The 17,153-nt window shown below is 36.6% G+C and overlaps 1 long non-coding RNA gene and 1 pseudogene across 1 annotated transcript in view; both read right to left on the bottom strand.

Moving 5' to 3' along the window:
* The window catches only part of LOC129532063 (uncharacterized), a 431,493-nt gene that overhangs the window by 325,368 nt on the left and 88,972 nt on the right, over positions 1–17,153 (bottom strand). The gene's annotated exons all lie outside the window — the stretch shown is intronic.
* On the bottom strand, positions 14,142–15,795 carry LOC101143797 (E3 ubiquitin-protein ligase RNF14-like; annotated as a pseudogene).

The following is a 17,153-nucleotide window of genomic DNA, read 5'->3' on the forward strand; positions in this document are numbered from 1 at the left end:
ACGGATGGAAAGACTCAATATTGTTAATATGTCAGTTTTTCCTGACTTGATCTATAGAATCAATGTAATCCTAATCAAAATTCTAGCAAGTTATTTTGTGGATAAACATAAACTAATTCTGAAGTTTATATGGAGAGGCAAAAGACTCAGAATAGCCAACACAATGTTAATGGTAAAGAACAATGTTGGAGGCCTGACATTAACTAATTTCAAGAATTACTGTAAAGTTACAGTAAACAAGACAGCATGGTATTGGCAAGAGAATAGACAAAACAGGGTAGAAAGCCCAGAAATAGATCCACGTGAATACAGTCAATGGAAATTTGACAAAGGAATGAAGACATTTAAAGAGAAAAGATAGTCTTTTTCAATAAATGGTACTGGGGCAGCTGGACTTCCACATGCAAGAAAAAAATGAATTTAGACACAAATCTTACATCCTATACAAAAATTAACTCAAAATGGATCATAGACTTAAATGTAAAATGCAAAACTATAAAACCCTTAGAAGATAACAAAGGAGAAAAAATAGATAACCTAGAATTTGGCAATAACTTTTTATATATAACAACAAAGGCACAATCTAGGAAAGAAATAACTGGATTTTATTAAAACTAAAAATTTATGCTCTGGAGAAAGGAGGTGGAGTAATATGGCCTGACCAAATATAAACTTCTACTTATCATCACCCCTGACAGGAACACCAAATTGAACAACTATCTACACAAAAAATCACCTTCATAAGAACGAAAAATTAGGTGAGTAATCACAGTACCTGGCTTTAACTTTCTGTCACTGAAAGAGGCACTGAAGAGGGTAGGAAAGACAGCCTCGGATCACCAATGCAACTCCTCTCCCATGCCCTGGCATAGAGAGAATATGTGTGTTGTGGGGAGAGAGACTGCAGTGACTGTGGGACTTTTCCTTGGATCTTAGTACTGCCCCATCACAACAGAAAGCAAAACTGGGCTGAACTCAGATGATATCTATGGAGGAAGGGTTTAGTCAAGTGCTAGCCAGAGAGGAATTGCCCATGGAACTTGAGTTTCGTCAAGCTTAGCCACCACAGGCTAAAGTGCTCTGGGGTCCTAAATAAACTTGAAAGGCAGTCTAGGCCACAAGGACCGTAACTCCTAGGCAAATCCTAACACTGTGCTGGGCTCAGACCCAGTGGACTTGTTGGGCATGTGACCTAGTGAGACACCAGCCATGGCAGCCAAGGGAGTGCTCTTGCCACACCTCCCCAAACCCCAGGCAGTGCAGTTTGTAGCCAGAAAAGTGACACATTTCTTCTATTTGATGAAAGGAGAGGGAAGAGTAAAGAGGATTTTGTCTTGCAACTTGGATGCCAGCTCAGTCACAGTAGGATAGGGCAGCAGGGAGAGTCATGAGGCCATTACAATAGACCCTACCTCCTGGAAAATGTTTCTGTATACACCCTGAGCCAGAAGGGAACCTGCTGCCTTGAAAGGAAGCATCCAGTCATAGCAGGATTTATTCCCTGCTGACTAAGGAGCACTTGGCCCCTGAATAAATTAGCAGTGATACCCAGGTAGTAAGTCACGGTCCTTGAGCGAGATTTTGAGACATGCTGACTTCAAGTGTGAAACAGCACATTTCAAGCCGTGGTGGCTGTGGTGATAGACTCCTTCTGCTTGAAAAAAGTAGAAGAAAGAGTAAAGGGGACTTTGCCTTGAACCTTAGGTACCAGGTCAGCCACAGTGGGAGAGAACATAGGGTAGGCTCTTAGAGTCTCTGATCCCAGGCCTAGGCTCTTGGATGGCATTTATAGATCTGCTCTAGGCCAGAGGGAAAGCTCACTGCCCTGAAGGGTGAGTCCTAGGCTTCGCAGCATTCACCATAAGCTGACTGAAGAGCCCTTGGGCCTTAAGGGAACATAAATGGTAGCCTGGCAGTACTCCCCATGAACCTGAGGTGGTGGTGGCCATGGGGTGAGGTTTCTCTACCTGTGGAAAGGGGAGGAAAGAGTGGGAAGAATTGAGTCTTATGGTTTCAGTGCCAGCTCAACTGCAGTACAATAGAACATCAGGTAGGCTTCTAAGGTTTTTGACTCCAGTCTCTGGTTTCTGGATGGCACCTGTGAATGTACCTGGGGCCTGGAGGAGCTCATCTCCCTGAAGGGAGAAACACAGGCATGGCTGGCTTCACCACTTGCTGATTATAGAGCCCTAGGACCTTGAGCAAACATAGGCAGTAGCCAGGTAAGGGTTACAGCAGACCTTGAGCGAGACCCGGTGCTGTGTTGGCTTAAAGTCTAACCCAGCACGTCCCACTGGTGGTGGCCACAGGGTTGCTTGTGTCACTCCACCCACAACTCCAAGCACAGAGAGACACTGCATTTGTTTGGAGAAAGTAAAGGGAGAGAACAAAAGTTTCTGGTAATCCAGAGAATTCTTCCAGATCTTATCCAACACCACCAAGGTAGTACCTCTATGTGTCAGAAAGAACCACAGCATTACTGGGCTTGGGATGCCTCCTAATGCAGATAAAGTTTAGATCACAACACCCAAACCCCTTCAAATACTTGGAAAGCCTTCCCAAGAAGAATGAGTACAAACAAGGCTAGACCACAAAGACTACAATAAATATTATACCTAAGTCTTTAATGCCAGACACCAATAAACATCTATAAGCATCAAGAGCATTCAGGAAAACATTACCTCACCAAACAAACTAAATAAGGCACCAGGGACCAGTCCTGGAAAACAAAAGATATATGATCTTTCAGACAGAGAATTCAAAACAGCTGTTTTAAGGAAACTGAAAGAATTCGAGATAACACAGAGAGGAATTCAGAATTCTATCAGATAAATTTAACAAAACTATTGAAATAATTTAAAAGATCAGACAGAAATTCTGGAGCTGAAAAATGCCAATGGAATACTGAAGAATGCATGAGAGTCTTTTAATAGCATAATTGATCAAGCAGAAGGTAGAATTAGTAAGTCTGAAAACAGGCTATTTGAAAATACACCGTCAGAGGAGACAAAAGAAAAAAGAAAACAAAAACAATGAAGTACACCTACAGAATCTGGAAAATAACCTCCAAAAAGCAAATCTGAGTTATTGGCCTAAAGAGGAGATAGAGCAGGAGGAGTACAAAGTTTATTCAAGGGATAATAACAGAGAACTTCTCAAATATAGAGAAAGATATCAATATTCAAGTACAAGAAGTGTATGGAAAACTAAACTCAAAGAAGACTACCTCAAGGCATTTAATAATGAAACTCCCAAAGGTCAAGGATAAAGAAAGAATCTTAAAAGTAGCAAGAGAAAAGAAACAAATGACGTACAATGCAACTTTAAGATGTCTGGCAGCAGACTTTTCAGTAAAAATCTTATAGGCCAGGGGAGAGTGACATGACATATTTAAAGTGCTGCAAGGAAAAAAAAAAAAAAACTTTTAACCTAGAATAGTATATCTGGAAAAAATATCCTTCAAATCTGAAAGAGAGATAAAGACTTCCAGACAAGCAAAAGGTGAGGGATTTAATTAACACCAGACCTATTCTACAAGAAATGCTAAAGGAAGTTCTTTAGTCAGAAAGGAAAGGATGTTAATGAAATCACCTGAAGGTCCAAACTCACTGATAGTAATAAGTATAGAGAAAACACAGGATATTATAATATGTAATTGTTGTATATAGAACTACTCTTATCTCAAGTAGAAAGACTATAAGATGAAGCAATCAAAAATAATAACTACAACAACTTTTCATGACATAGCAAAATGAGATATAAATAGAAACAACAAAATTTAAAACCAGGGGGATTAAGTTAAAGTTAAGAGTTTTTATTTTTCTTTTTGCTTATTTGTTTATTTGTTTATAAAATCAGTGCTAAGTAGTTATCAGATTTAAATAATGGGTTATAAGATAGTATTTGCAAACCTCATGGTAATCTTAAACCAAAAAGCATACAACAGATTATGTAAAAAATAAAAAGCAAGGAATAAAGGAATAAAAACATACCACCAGAGAAAATCACCTTCACTAAAAGAAAGACAGGAATGAAAGAAAGAAGGAAGAGAAGTCCACAAAACAACCAAAAATCAAATAACAAAATAGCAGAAGTAAATCCTTATCAAAAATAACATTGAATGCAAATGGACTAAACTCTTCAACCAAAATACATAGAGTGCCTGAATGAATTTTTTTAAAAAGACTCAATCTATTGCTACAAGAAACACATTTCACCTATAAAGACACAGATAGACTGAAAACAAAAGGATGGAAAAAGACGTTCCATGCCAATGGAAAACAAAAAGGAGCTGCAGTAGCTATATTTACATCAGACAAAGTAGAGTTCAAGACAAAAACTGTAAGAAAAGACGATGAAGGTCTTTATATAATAATAAAGGGGTCAATTCAGCAAGAGGACATAACAATTGTAAATATAAATGCATCCAACATTGGAGCATCCAAATATATAAAGCAAACATTATCAGAGCTAAAGAGAGAGAGAGACGCCAACACAATTACAGCTGGAGACTTCAACACCCCCGTTCAGCATTGGACAGATATTACAGACAGAAAATTTCATGAGACTTAACCTGCATTACTGACCAAATAGATCCAATAGCCTTTTACAGAACATTTCATTCAACAGCTGCAGAATACACATTCTTCTCATCAGCACATAAATCACTCTCAAGGATAGACCATACGTTAGGTCACAAAATGAGTCTTAGAAAATTCAAACAAATTGAAATAATATCAGGCTTCTTCTCTGACCCCAGTGAAAGAAAACTAGAAATCAATAACAAGAGGAATTTTGGAAACTCTACAAACACATGGAAATTAAACAATATGCTCCTCAATGATCAGTGGGTCAATGAAGAAATTAAGAAGAAAATTGAAAAATGTCTTGAAATAAGTGATACTGGAAATATAACATTCCAAAACTTATGAGATACAGCAAAAGCAGTACTAAGAGGGAAATTTATAGCTATAAGTTCCTACCTCAAAAAAGAAGAAAAACTTCAAATAAACAATCTAACAATGCATTTTAAAGAGCTAGAAAAGCAAGAGCAAACCAAACCCAAAATTAGTAGAAAAAAATAATAATAGAGAAGAAATAAATGAAATTGAAATAAAAATGCAAAAGACCAATTAAACAAAAAGTTTGTTTTTTGAAAAGAGAAACAAATTGACAACCCTTTAGCCAGACTAAGAAAAAACAGAGAAGATCCACATAAATAAAATCAGAAATGAAAAAAAAACATTACAACTGATACAGCAGAAATTAAAAGAATCATCAGTGTCTACTATGAGCAACTATATGCCAATAAATCGGCACTCACAAAAAATAAAAACTTAAAAAACTTCTTTGTGATAAACATTGTCAATAGAATAAAAAGAGAAGCCTAAAACCAAAAGGAAGTATTTGCAAATGACATATCTGATGAAAGACTCTTATCCAAAACATGCAAAGAACACATAAAACTCAACAATAATAAATAACCTGATTTAAAAATGAGCCATAGACCCTAAAAGACACATCATAAATGAAGATACACAAGGAGCAAATAAGCAATGTCATAATCAGGGCAATGTAAATTAAAACATAAATAAGATACCACTACACACTTATTAGAATGGCCAAAATCCAGAACACTGAACACCACCAGATGCTGGAGAGGATGTAGAGCCATGGGAACTCTCATTCACTGTTGGTGGCAATGCAAAATAATACAGCCACTTTGGAAGACAGTTTGGCAGTTTCCTACAAAGCTATATAAACTCTTACCGTATAATCCAGCAATTGTGTTGGAGGCCAAAAGATTGAGGGTCATGATCAACTCAGTATACCACTGGAGGCTATATGAGTAAACAGCAAACAGTTCTTATAAATGCAGAATGTTGGCAAACTGACAAACTGCGTCTGCCGCCCAGAAGGAATGCGGAAGGCAGTCACGACCCAGGCACAAGTGTTGCTTGTGATTAGGCACATCTGAAGCCTGTTAGCAATAAATGAACCTGTGATCAATTAAGCAGCTGACCAATCATCACCTCCTCCCTGCTCTTTCTCCCCAGTAAATACGAAAGGCTGTCGCTCAGGGGCTGCTTTTGCTCACCAGAAGCAGGTAGCTCTCTTCTTCTTCTCCTGACCCCTTCTTTTAAAACAGTTTATTTTGTCTTAAGTTTTCATTTCTATGTTCATCCCTTCATTCAGTCTCATAATAATGGTCTCAAGTAGTACCAGTAGTGACAGTCTCAAGTAGTAACTGTGGCAGTCAGCCACACAAGTGCACTCCTTGGTATCTATTCAAAGGAGCTGAAAACTTACTTCCACACAAAAACCTGTACATGGATGTTTATTGCAGCTTTATTCATAATTGCCAAAACTTGGAAGCAACTAAGACGTCCTTCAGTAGGTGAATGGATAAATGATGGTACGTCCAGGCACAATGAATTGTTATTTAATGTCAAAAGAAATAAGTTATCAGGCCATAAAAAGACAGGGAGGAAATACAAATGCATATTACTAAATGAAAGAAGCCAATCTGAAAATGCTACATACTGTATGTTTCCAATGATATGACATTCTGGAAAAGGCAAAACTATGAAGATAGTAAAAAGATCAGTGGTCTCCAGGAGTTAGGGGGTTAGTATAGTGTCATACTATAGTATCATACTCTGCATGGTGAGTATGTGTAATTAAAAATTTGTCCAAGCTCATAGGATGTGCAGCATCAAGAGTAAACCCTAATTTAAACTAGGGACTTTCGGTGATGGTGATGTGTCAGTGTAACCTCATCAATTGTAGCAAATGTACCACTCAATGGAGGATGTTGGTAATGGAGGAGGCCACACAAGTACAGGGGTAGAGGGACATATATCTCTGTACCTTCTGCTCAGTTTTGCTGTTGAATATAAAACTGCTCTAAAAAATAGTCAATTTCTTAAAAAGAAAATAAGTACTAGTGCTATAATGTGTATGAATCTTGAAATATTATGCTAAGTAAAAAGCCAAACACAAATAACCACGTATTATGTTATTTCATTTATTCAAAATGTCCTGAAATGGCACATCTATAGAGACATATCTAGATTAGTGGTTTCTATAGACTGGGGTTAATGAGTAAGGAAAAGAGAAAGCTAATGGCTCTGGGGTTTTGGCAAGGAGGGAAGATTAAAATGTCCAAAAATTAGTGTTGATGGTTGCAAGGCACTGTGAATATACTAAAAAGCACTTAATTATACAGTCTAAAAGGATAGATTTTATAAGATGTAAGTTGTATCTCAATCTGTTTTTTAAAAAGATCAGTCTCTAAAAATTTCTTCACAAGGAAAGTTCTATTAAGTGTGTAGTCAACGATAAGTGTGTAGTCACTATTAAGTGTGTAGTCACTTAAGCATGACATTAAGGTAACTTTTTTCAATCCATGGGCTCCACCCATTTCTTTTTTTAAACACTTTATTGGGGATGATTAGCATACAAAAAACTGCACATAATTAATGTGCACAACTTGATGAGTTTAGAGATAAGTGTATAATCTTGAAACCGTCATCACAACAAAGGCTATAAACTTGAACTCATCACTTCCCAACATTTCTTCCTGCCATCTTTATTATTTTTATTTTTATTCATTTATAAGCATTTTCTTTTGTGGTAAGAGGTCTTAATAAACGATCTACCCTCTCAGCAAATGTTTAAGTATACTATACATTATTGTTAACTATGGGCCCTGTGTTGTACAGTAGACCTCCAGAACTTACTCATCTTGCATAACTAAAATTTTGTACTCTTTGAATGACACCTCTTCCTTTCCCCTCCCCCCAGCCTCAGATGACCACTATTCTACTCTCTGGTTCTATGAGTTTTACTATTTCAGATTCCTCATAAAGGTGGTTTTATGCAGTACTTGCCCTCCTGTGCCTGCTTATTTCACTTAGCATAATGTCTTTTAGTTCCATTCGTATTATCGCAATGGCAAGATTTCCTTCTTGTGCAAGGTTAATCATATTCCATTATATGAATATACCACGTTTTCTTTATCCATCCATTTGTCTATGGACCTTTAGGGTATTTCCATATCTTGGCTATTGTGAGTAATGCTGCAATGAACATGACAGTGCAGATATATTTTTGAAATCCAGATTTCAATTTCTTTGAATAAACACTCAGAAATGGGATTGCTGAATCATATGGTAATTATATTTTTACTTTTTTAGGAAACTCCATACTGTTTTCAATAGCAGCTGCACCAAGTTATTATATTAATAATACATTAATACATTCCCACCAACAGTGTACAGGGTTCCCTTTTCCCTACATCCTTGACAAAACTTGCTACCTTTCGGGTTTTTTAAATAATAGCCTTTTAAACTGGTGTGAGGTGATATACCATTGTTTTGATTTGCATTTCCCTGACAATTAGTGATGTTGAGTACCTTTGCATATACTTGTTGGCTATTTATATGTCTTCTCTGGTGAAATGTCTACTAAACCTTATATGTTTTGGATATTAACCCCTTATCAAATGGATGGTTTGCAAATACTTTCACCCATTCAGTAGGTTGTCTTTACTTTTTGTTGAGTGTTCTCTTCGTTGTGAAGAAGCTTCTTGGTTTGATATAATCCCACTTGTCTATGCTTGCTTTTGTTACCTACGCTTTTGGTGTTATATCCAAGAAATCATTGTCAAATCCAATGTCTGGAAGCTTTTACTCTGTTTTCTTCTAAGAGTTTTGCTTCAGGTTTTGCACTGAAGCCCTTAAATCATTTTGAGTTGATTTTTGTATATGGTATGAGATAAGAATCCAAAGTCATTCTTTGCCTGTGGGTATCCAGTTTTCCCAATACCATTTATTGAAGAGACTATCTTTTCCCCATTATGTATTCTTGATACCATCATCAAAGATTAGTTGACTTTATGTGTATAGTTTTGTTTCTGGGCTCTCTATTCTGTTTCATTTATCTATATGGCTGCATTTAAGTAAGTACCATAGTGTATTTATTTCTGTAGCTTGTTATATATTATGAAATCAGAGAGCATGAACAGCTTTGTTCTTTATTCTCAAAATTACATTGGCTATTCAGGGTCTTTTGTGGTTCCAAATAAACCTTAGAATTGATTTTTTTCTATGCCTGCAAAAATTGCCATCAGGATTTTCATAAATATTTCATTGAATGTGTAGATTACTTTCAATAGTATAAAGATTTTAACAATATTAACTCTTCCAATCTATGAACACAAAACATCCTTCCATTAATTCATGTTTTTAATTTTTTCAACAATATTTTATAATTTTCAGTGTAGAAGTCTTTTGCCTCCTGGGTTAAGTTTATTCCTAAGTATTTTACCTGTTTTGATGCTATTGTAAGTATACTTTTTTCTTAATTTCCTTCTCAGGAAATTCCTTGTTGGCGTATCAAAGTGCAATTGATTTTTACATGTTGATTTTGTGTCCTGAAACTTTACTGAATCTATTTATTAATTTTTATATTATTTTTGTGGTATCTATAGGCTTTCTACAAATAAGATGACATCATTTGCAATCAGGACAATTTTTACTTCTTCCTTTGTCACTTGGGTGTCTTTTACTTCTTTGTCTTGCCTATTTGCTATGGCTAGGACTTCCAGTATTATGGTAAATAGGAGAGGCAAGAGTGGCATCCTTACCATGTTCTGGATGTTAGAGGGAAAGCTTTCAGCTTTTCACCATTGGTATGATGTGAGCTGTGGGCTAATCATAAATGGCCTTTATTGTATTGAAGTCATTTCCTTCTATATATAATATGTTGAGTTTTTATTATGGAAGAGTGTTGAATTCTATCAAATGCTTTTCTTAAATCTATTGAGATTATAATGTGATTTTTACTCTTCATTCTGTTAATGTAAACCATCCTTGCATCCCAGGAATAAATCCTACTTTGTCATAGTGTATGATCCTTTTAAATGTGCTGTTGAATTTGGTTGGCTAGTATTTTGTGAAGATTTTTGCATCTATGTTTATAAAAGATATTAGCCTATAGTTCCTTTTCTTGTGGTGCCTTTGGTAACTGAATGATGCCTAAAAAACTGAATTTGGAAATGTTTCTTGTTCTTTTATTTTTTTTAAGTTTATGACAAATTGGTATGTCTTCTTCTTTAAATGTTTGATAAAATTATCCCTGAAGCCATCTGCTTCTGGGCTTTTATTTATTGAAAGGTTTTTTTTATTATTATTATTACTGCTTCAGTGTCCTTACTTGTTATTGGTCTGTTCAGAAGTGCTATTTCTTCTTTATTCTGTGTTAGTAGGTTGCATGTTTCTAGGAATTATCCATTTCTTCTAGTTTGTTCAATCTGTTGATGTATAATTGTTTGTCAGAGTCCCTACAATCCTTTTGATTTTGGTGACATCAACTGCAGTATCTCTACTTTCATTTCTGATTTTATTTGAATCTTCTCTTTTTTCCTTAGTTAGCCTAGGTTTGTTAATCTTCTTTATCTTTTCAAAGAACAAAGAATTTCATTGATTCTTTTTCTATTGTTTTCCTATTCTGTATTTCATTTATTTCTACTCTATTTTTTTTTCTTCTGCTAAGTTGGGGCTTCATTTTTTCTTTTTCTAGTTTTTTGAGGTACAAAGTTACCTTGTTAATTTGAGATCTTTCTTCTTTTTTAATGCAGATGTTTATTTCTATAAACTTCCCTTTTAGTACTGCTTTGCCTATATCCCAAAAGTTTGGGTATGTTTTGTTTTTGTTTGTTTCAAGATATTTTTTAATTTCCTTTTTTATTTTTATTTGACCCAATAGTTATTTAAGAATGTGTTGTTTAATTTCCACATTTTTGTGAATTTTTCCAGCTTCTTTCTATTATTGATTTCTAGTTTCATTCCATTACGATCAGGTAAAATACTTTAAATGATTTTAATTTTATTGAATTTGTTGAGAATTGTTTTGTGATCTAGCATGGACTCTATGCTGGAGAATGTTTATGTGTATTTGGGAAGAATGAGTATTCTGCTGATATTGAGTAGAATGCTCTACATATGTCTGTTAGGTCCATTTAGCCTATAGTATTCTTCAGTTCTGCTGTTTTATTGATTTTCTATCTAGATGATCTATCCTTTATTGAGAGTGGGGTATTAAAGTTACTTATGACCAGGAGCAGTGGCTCACGCCTGTAATCCCAGCACTTTGGGAGGCTGAGGTGGGCGGATCACAAGGTCAGGAGTTTGAGACCATCCTGGCCAACATGGTAATACCCCGTCTCTACTGAAAATACAAAAAACAAAATTAGCTGGACATGGTGGCACGTGCCTGTAATCCTAGCTACTTGGGAGGCTGAGGCAGGAGAATTGCTTGAACCAGGGAGTCGAAGCTTGCAGTGGGCCAAGATCATGCCACTGCACTCCAGCGACAGAGTGAGACTCCATCTAAAAAAAAAAAATTACTTACTAGTATTATGTTTCTATTTCTTCTTTCAATTCCAAAATGTTTGCTTTATATACTTAGGGTCTTTGATGTTGGGCGAATATATATTTATAATTGTGAATCTTTTTATAAAATTGGCCCTTTATCATCATTTAATGACCTTATTTGTCTCATGTAATTCTTTGATTTAAAGTGTATTTTGTCTGATATAAATGTAGTCACTCCTGTTTTCTTTTGGCTACTTTTTACATGGACTATCTTTTGCCACCCCTTCACTTTTAGCCTATGTGTGTCCTTAAACTTAAATTGGGTCTCTTGTACACAGTGTATAGTTGGGTATTACCTGTTCTTTTAAATCCACTCAGCCATTTATGTCTTTTGATTGGGAAGTTTAGCCCTTTAAATTTAAAGTAATTAGTGATAGGTAAGTACACTACAATTAACTTGACATTTTGTTAATTGTTTTCTGTCTCTTTTATAGTTTTTCTCTTCCTTTCTTCCTCTCTTGTTATCTTTATTGTGTTTTGATGGCTTTTGTAGTTATATAGTTTGATTCTTTTCTCTTTATCTTTGGTGTATCTACTGGAGGTTTTTTCTTATGGTTACAATAAGGCTTGAATTGAACATTTTATAATTGTGACAGTCTATTTGAAGCTGACAACATCTTAACTACAATTGCATACAGAAATTTACACTTTACTCCTCCACAACTTTTTGTTATTGATGTCAGATATTACTTCTTTTTTATATTATGTTTCCATTAACAAATTTATGTTGTTACAGGAATTCTTAATAATGTTGTCTTTTAACTCATTATAGTGTTAAATGTAATTTATGTGTCACCATTACAATATTACAATATTCTTTGTTTATCTTTATATTGACCTTTATAGTGAGATTTATAATTTCATATGTCTTGGTGTTGCTGTTTAACTTTTTTTTTTTTCATTTCACTGTTACTACCTCTTATAAGGTAGATCTAGTGGTGACAAACTCCTTTAGCTTTTGTTAGTTTGGGAAAGTCTTTATTTCCCCTTCTTTTTTTTTTTTTTTTTTTTTTTTTTTTTTTTTTTAGACGGAGTCTCACTCTTTCGCACAGGCTGGAGTGCAGTGGCACGATCTTGGCTCACTGCAAGCTCCGCCTCCAGGGTTCACGCCATTCTCCTGCCTCAGCCTCCCGAGTAGCTGGGACTACAGGCACCCACCACCATGCCCGGCAAAATATTTTTTTAGTAGAGACGGGGTTTCACCATGTTAGCCAGGATGGTCTCGATCTCCTGACCTCATGATCCGCCCACCTCGGCCTCCCAAAGTGCTGGGATTACAGGCGTGAGCCACCGCGCCTGGCCATCTCTCCATCATTTTTAAAGGACAGTTTAGTTGGGTATAATACAGATACCCAGCATCAGCAATATAATACAGATTTTTTTTTTCCTTTCAGTATGCTGAATGTATCATCCCATTCTTTCCTGGCCTGTAACATTTCTTTCTTTTTAATAAGATGATTTTAAAATTTATTTTTATTTTTAAGATTAAGCATCCCCTTTGACAATCCAGAAACATAGTCCTTGCTCACTCTTTGGATACACACACCTAAAACAGTTAAAAGTGATTCCTCGATTTTCAATGACACAGTAGGAAAAAAGAATATGTTCTCAAGCAGCAGTTCAATTTTTCTGTCCTCTTTTCCAAAAAAATCTTACTTTGCTACCAAGCCACTCACCAAACTATAAGAAAAGACAATTTTTCAAAAAGCCAAGAAAACCCAGAAAAAGGAATAGGTATCAATCCAAAATTATCACCCAAAATACTGCCATTGCAAAAAAAAAAAAAAATGGAAGCCAAATTCCCATAGCTTGTTAGAGAAGATATTTAAAAAGAATTCAGAAAGTTAGGACTGGAACTACAGTGGTATAGACAGATTATACTGTCACTACAGGCATATACGGTGCTAAATGTGGATAATTCAAGAACTTTCAACTTGGGAATATATTAGGCTTTCTCCTATTCCAGCAGAGGAAATAAAAACAGGCGTTGCTGGAATTAATATTAAAAGTGTCCTTACAAACAGAAGGTAGGGCAAAGGTAAAGAGGGGGAATGTGGAACAAAAGTAGTAAAGACAAGTCATTTTGAATCTAGGCTCTGATGCCCAGGAAGGTTGAATAGAACTTAAATTCTTCTGAGCCAGTATCACTAAATTCTAGATTTGGCCTGAAACCAGTGGACCATATACACCACTAATAAATATCAAGTGCCCAACAGTATTTGTGGTATTACAAAATATTTTTAAAGTATTATAAATTTCCATTCTGAAAAGCAGTATATCAGAATAACACTGGACCACCCAGTCAGTTACAGAATACAGGGCTCCCTCCAAACAGAACTGACTTAGCCAAAATTTAGGTTGGAAAGAATGTGAGTAACATGGAGTAAATTAGATCAGACTCACAGTATAATTTTCATAAGCCTTCTATCCACCCCTGTTATAAGGAGTAGTACTGAGGGAGCTCCAACAGAATGCCTTAGAGGGATGCTTCTCAGAGACAAAAAGGGTCTCTAAGTTTAACTCTTGACCCCTCTTTTCCTACCTATAGCTTTGGGGAGAAAATAAATATTTAACTATTCATGCTTTTCACACATTATATTTAATATTCTGTTGTTTCATTTTCTGAAGCTTTGGCTTATAATTTTGCTCAACTTACATTACATTAAAAAATGTATGAATGCACCTTCATCAGTAGTACCACATGAAAATATAAAACTTGTTCTTCCATATCTTCTATACAGGAAGAGTGAACAAATAGTGCCATAAATATCCTGCAAGGCTACTTTGTGTACTTGACAAAAGATTAGGGAAAACCAATCCACTTCCATAACTTGAGCAGTCATTAACTAGTCATCAATCCCATCTTCCCAAATATCTCCATTAACATCCACAGCATGAAACAGCCCATTAAAACATGATGAGGTAGGATCAGTGAAATGTTTGTAAGAGTCTGCTCTAGAGAAAGAACCCATGCAAATCCAACAGAAATATTGCATACAGCCAGTACATGTCATCTTATTACATTCATCAATTTCTCTATGGGAGTTCCACAACATGGCAGCTCTTTGAGTTCTTTTCTAGCCCCTCCTTACTTTCCATCTCTTCCAGTGCCTTCTGAATCACCGTCTTACGATACCTTTGTTACAAAAATCTTTTATTGGCCTCATCTGCATTCAGGGATTTATTTCATAAGTCTATTAATTTATCTGCAGTCACCTTACATAGAGAGACCCCATGGTAGGTCAATTTGCCCAAGGTACAGAAGGCAAAATTGCAGCTAGAGCAGATGCCCATGCTGCAGCCAGGATTCTGCATCACGGGCAGCTGGGCAGCATGAGCGGGGGCAGTACACCACATCTGCCATCAGGTTCAAAGTGGATTGGAGGAGAAGGCAGTGATAACAGGCACTAGCTCTTTGACCTGACCAGGAGTGGCCATCGAAGGACACTTTGGTTTTGGGCAGTTGAGGCATTGGACCTGACCATCTCTGATCTGGAGTTCAAAGTCATCCTTCAAACAAGCTTTGCAGTATACATACCTGCCCTCCAAGAAGTACATGCATTCACTGCCCAGCTTCTCACAGAAACAGATATTGCACAGGAAAAATTTACTATTAAAGCATTTTATGTGCTGAGCTTGATCAAAGTCCAAGATTTTCTGGATTAGACTTGACAGTGATTCCACATCCGCACAGCTCTCTCATCCACAATTTCCTCTTGGCCTACATTAGATCCAGCAGCTCCTCCAGTATCTAGCTCTGTGCTGGGAGAGGCTTGGGCTGTCATTCTCTACACTTATTTCTGAGAACCCATCTTGAGCTCAAAAGGAGAGACAATATTCAAGTACACTAGGGTCTCTTCCTTAAGAAACTGCATCCAGGCAAAAAGGACCACGCTGCCATGGTGTTCTTCCCATAGGATGTCTACGTGCTTGCATAGAGCAGATAGCACTCACAAATATCTTGAAATTCTGTGGCAAATCCAAATGGAACCTGGTTTCTCCACTTTGAACAGACTCTGCTTTTCTAAATTCATCTCCATCATAAATACTCTCCAGGGCCAACAATTCACCCTCCTGAGCTTCTCTGTCTTCTGACAACATTTAATTTTCTGAGGAACTGTTAATAACAATCAGAAGAAAGAGATATTAACACTGCAATCTCTGTTTCAGTTCAGAGTGGAGTTCGTGCAAATCCCATTTATTCTCCAGCTGGTGGAGCTGAGACTGCTGAAGCTGGATATGCTGGCCTGTAACATTTCTGCTGTGAAGTCTGCTGATGGAAGTTCCCTTTTGTGTGAAAAGTTTCTTTCTCTTGCTGTTTTTAAAATTATCTCTGACTTTTATAACTTAATTATAATGTTTTTCCAGTATACCTCTTCAGGTTCAGCCTATTTAGGAATCTTTGGGTTTCATGAATCAGAACGTCTATTTTCTTACCTAGATTTGGAATATTTTTAGTCATTTTTTTCTTTTTTTTTCTTTTTGAGACAGTCTCGCTCTGTCTCCCAGGGTAAGGTGCAATGCCACAATCTCAGCTCACTGCAACCTCCACCTCCCGGGTTCAAGCAATTCTCACATCTCAGACTCCCAAGTAGCTGGGATTACAGGTCCCAGCTACCACGCCTGGTTAGTTTTGTATTTTCAGTAGAGGCGGGGTTTCACCATGTTAGTCAGGCTGGTCTTGAACTCCCGACCTCACATGATTCACCCACCTCGGACTCCTAAAGTGCTGAGATTACAGGTGTGAGCCACTGCGCCTGGCCCATTATTTTTAAAAATAAGATTTCTTCCCATTTCTCTTTTTATTTTCCTTCTTGGACTTCCATAATGGGTATATTGTTTCATTTGATGGTGTCCCATAACTCCCATAAGATTTTTCACTCTTTTTTGTTCTTTTTTCTTTTTGTTCTTCTGACTGTATAATTTCAAATTAACTGCCATTGAATTCACCGACTCCTTCTGTTTGATTTAGCCTGCTGTGAAATGAAGATTGCTAGTAAATTTTTCAGACCAGACATTGTATTCTTTAGTTCCAGGATTTCAGTTTGATTCTTTCTTATGGTTTCTATTTCTCTGTTGAACTTCTCCTTTTGTTCATGTATTGTTTTCCTGATTTAGTTTCATTGTCTATGTTCTCTTGTAGCTCCTTAAGTTTCCTTAAGTCTACTATTTTTAATTATTTGTTAATTTTTTTTAGATCTCTATTTGTTTATTGTCATTTACTAGTGTTCTATTGAGTTTCTTTGATGGTATCATGGTTGCCTGATTTTTCAGGATTTCTGTAACCTTTTGTTGATGTCTGTGCACTTGAGGAAGCAGTCACCTCTTCTAGTTGTTACTAACTGGTGTTAGCAAGGAAAGATCTTTGCCAGTCAACTCAGTCAGATATTCCAGGTATATAAACTGGCACAGTTCACAGGTCAGCTGGGGGACAGTGTTCACAGGCATGTGTGTCTTTGGTGGGCCTGTTGCAGGTATTTGCAGGGGGCAGTCCTACTGTTGGGGTCTGTGGCTGGCCTGGGCTGCCACTGGAGTCCACAAATGGGTGTGGCTACCTTCAGGGTCTATAGGAAGGTGGGGTCACCATCATGTTCACAGGTGGGCCTGCTGCTGAGTCTACTGCCACGAAGCTCCATTTACTTTCTTTGTGCCTTACACAAATTATGAAAGCTTATTAAGTTTGTAATTTTCCATCAGTTATGGAGATCATACTTA

The sequence above is a fragment of the Gorilla gorilla genome, chromosome 11, assembly GCF_029281585.2.
Source record: "Gorilla gorilla gorilla isolate KB3781 chromosome 11, NHGRI_mGorGor1-v2.1_pri, whole genome shotgun sequence".
In the NCBI taxonomy this organism is placed as follows: domain Eukaryota; kingdom Metazoa; phylum Chordata; class Mammalia; order Primates; family Hominidae; genus Gorilla; species Gorilla gorilla.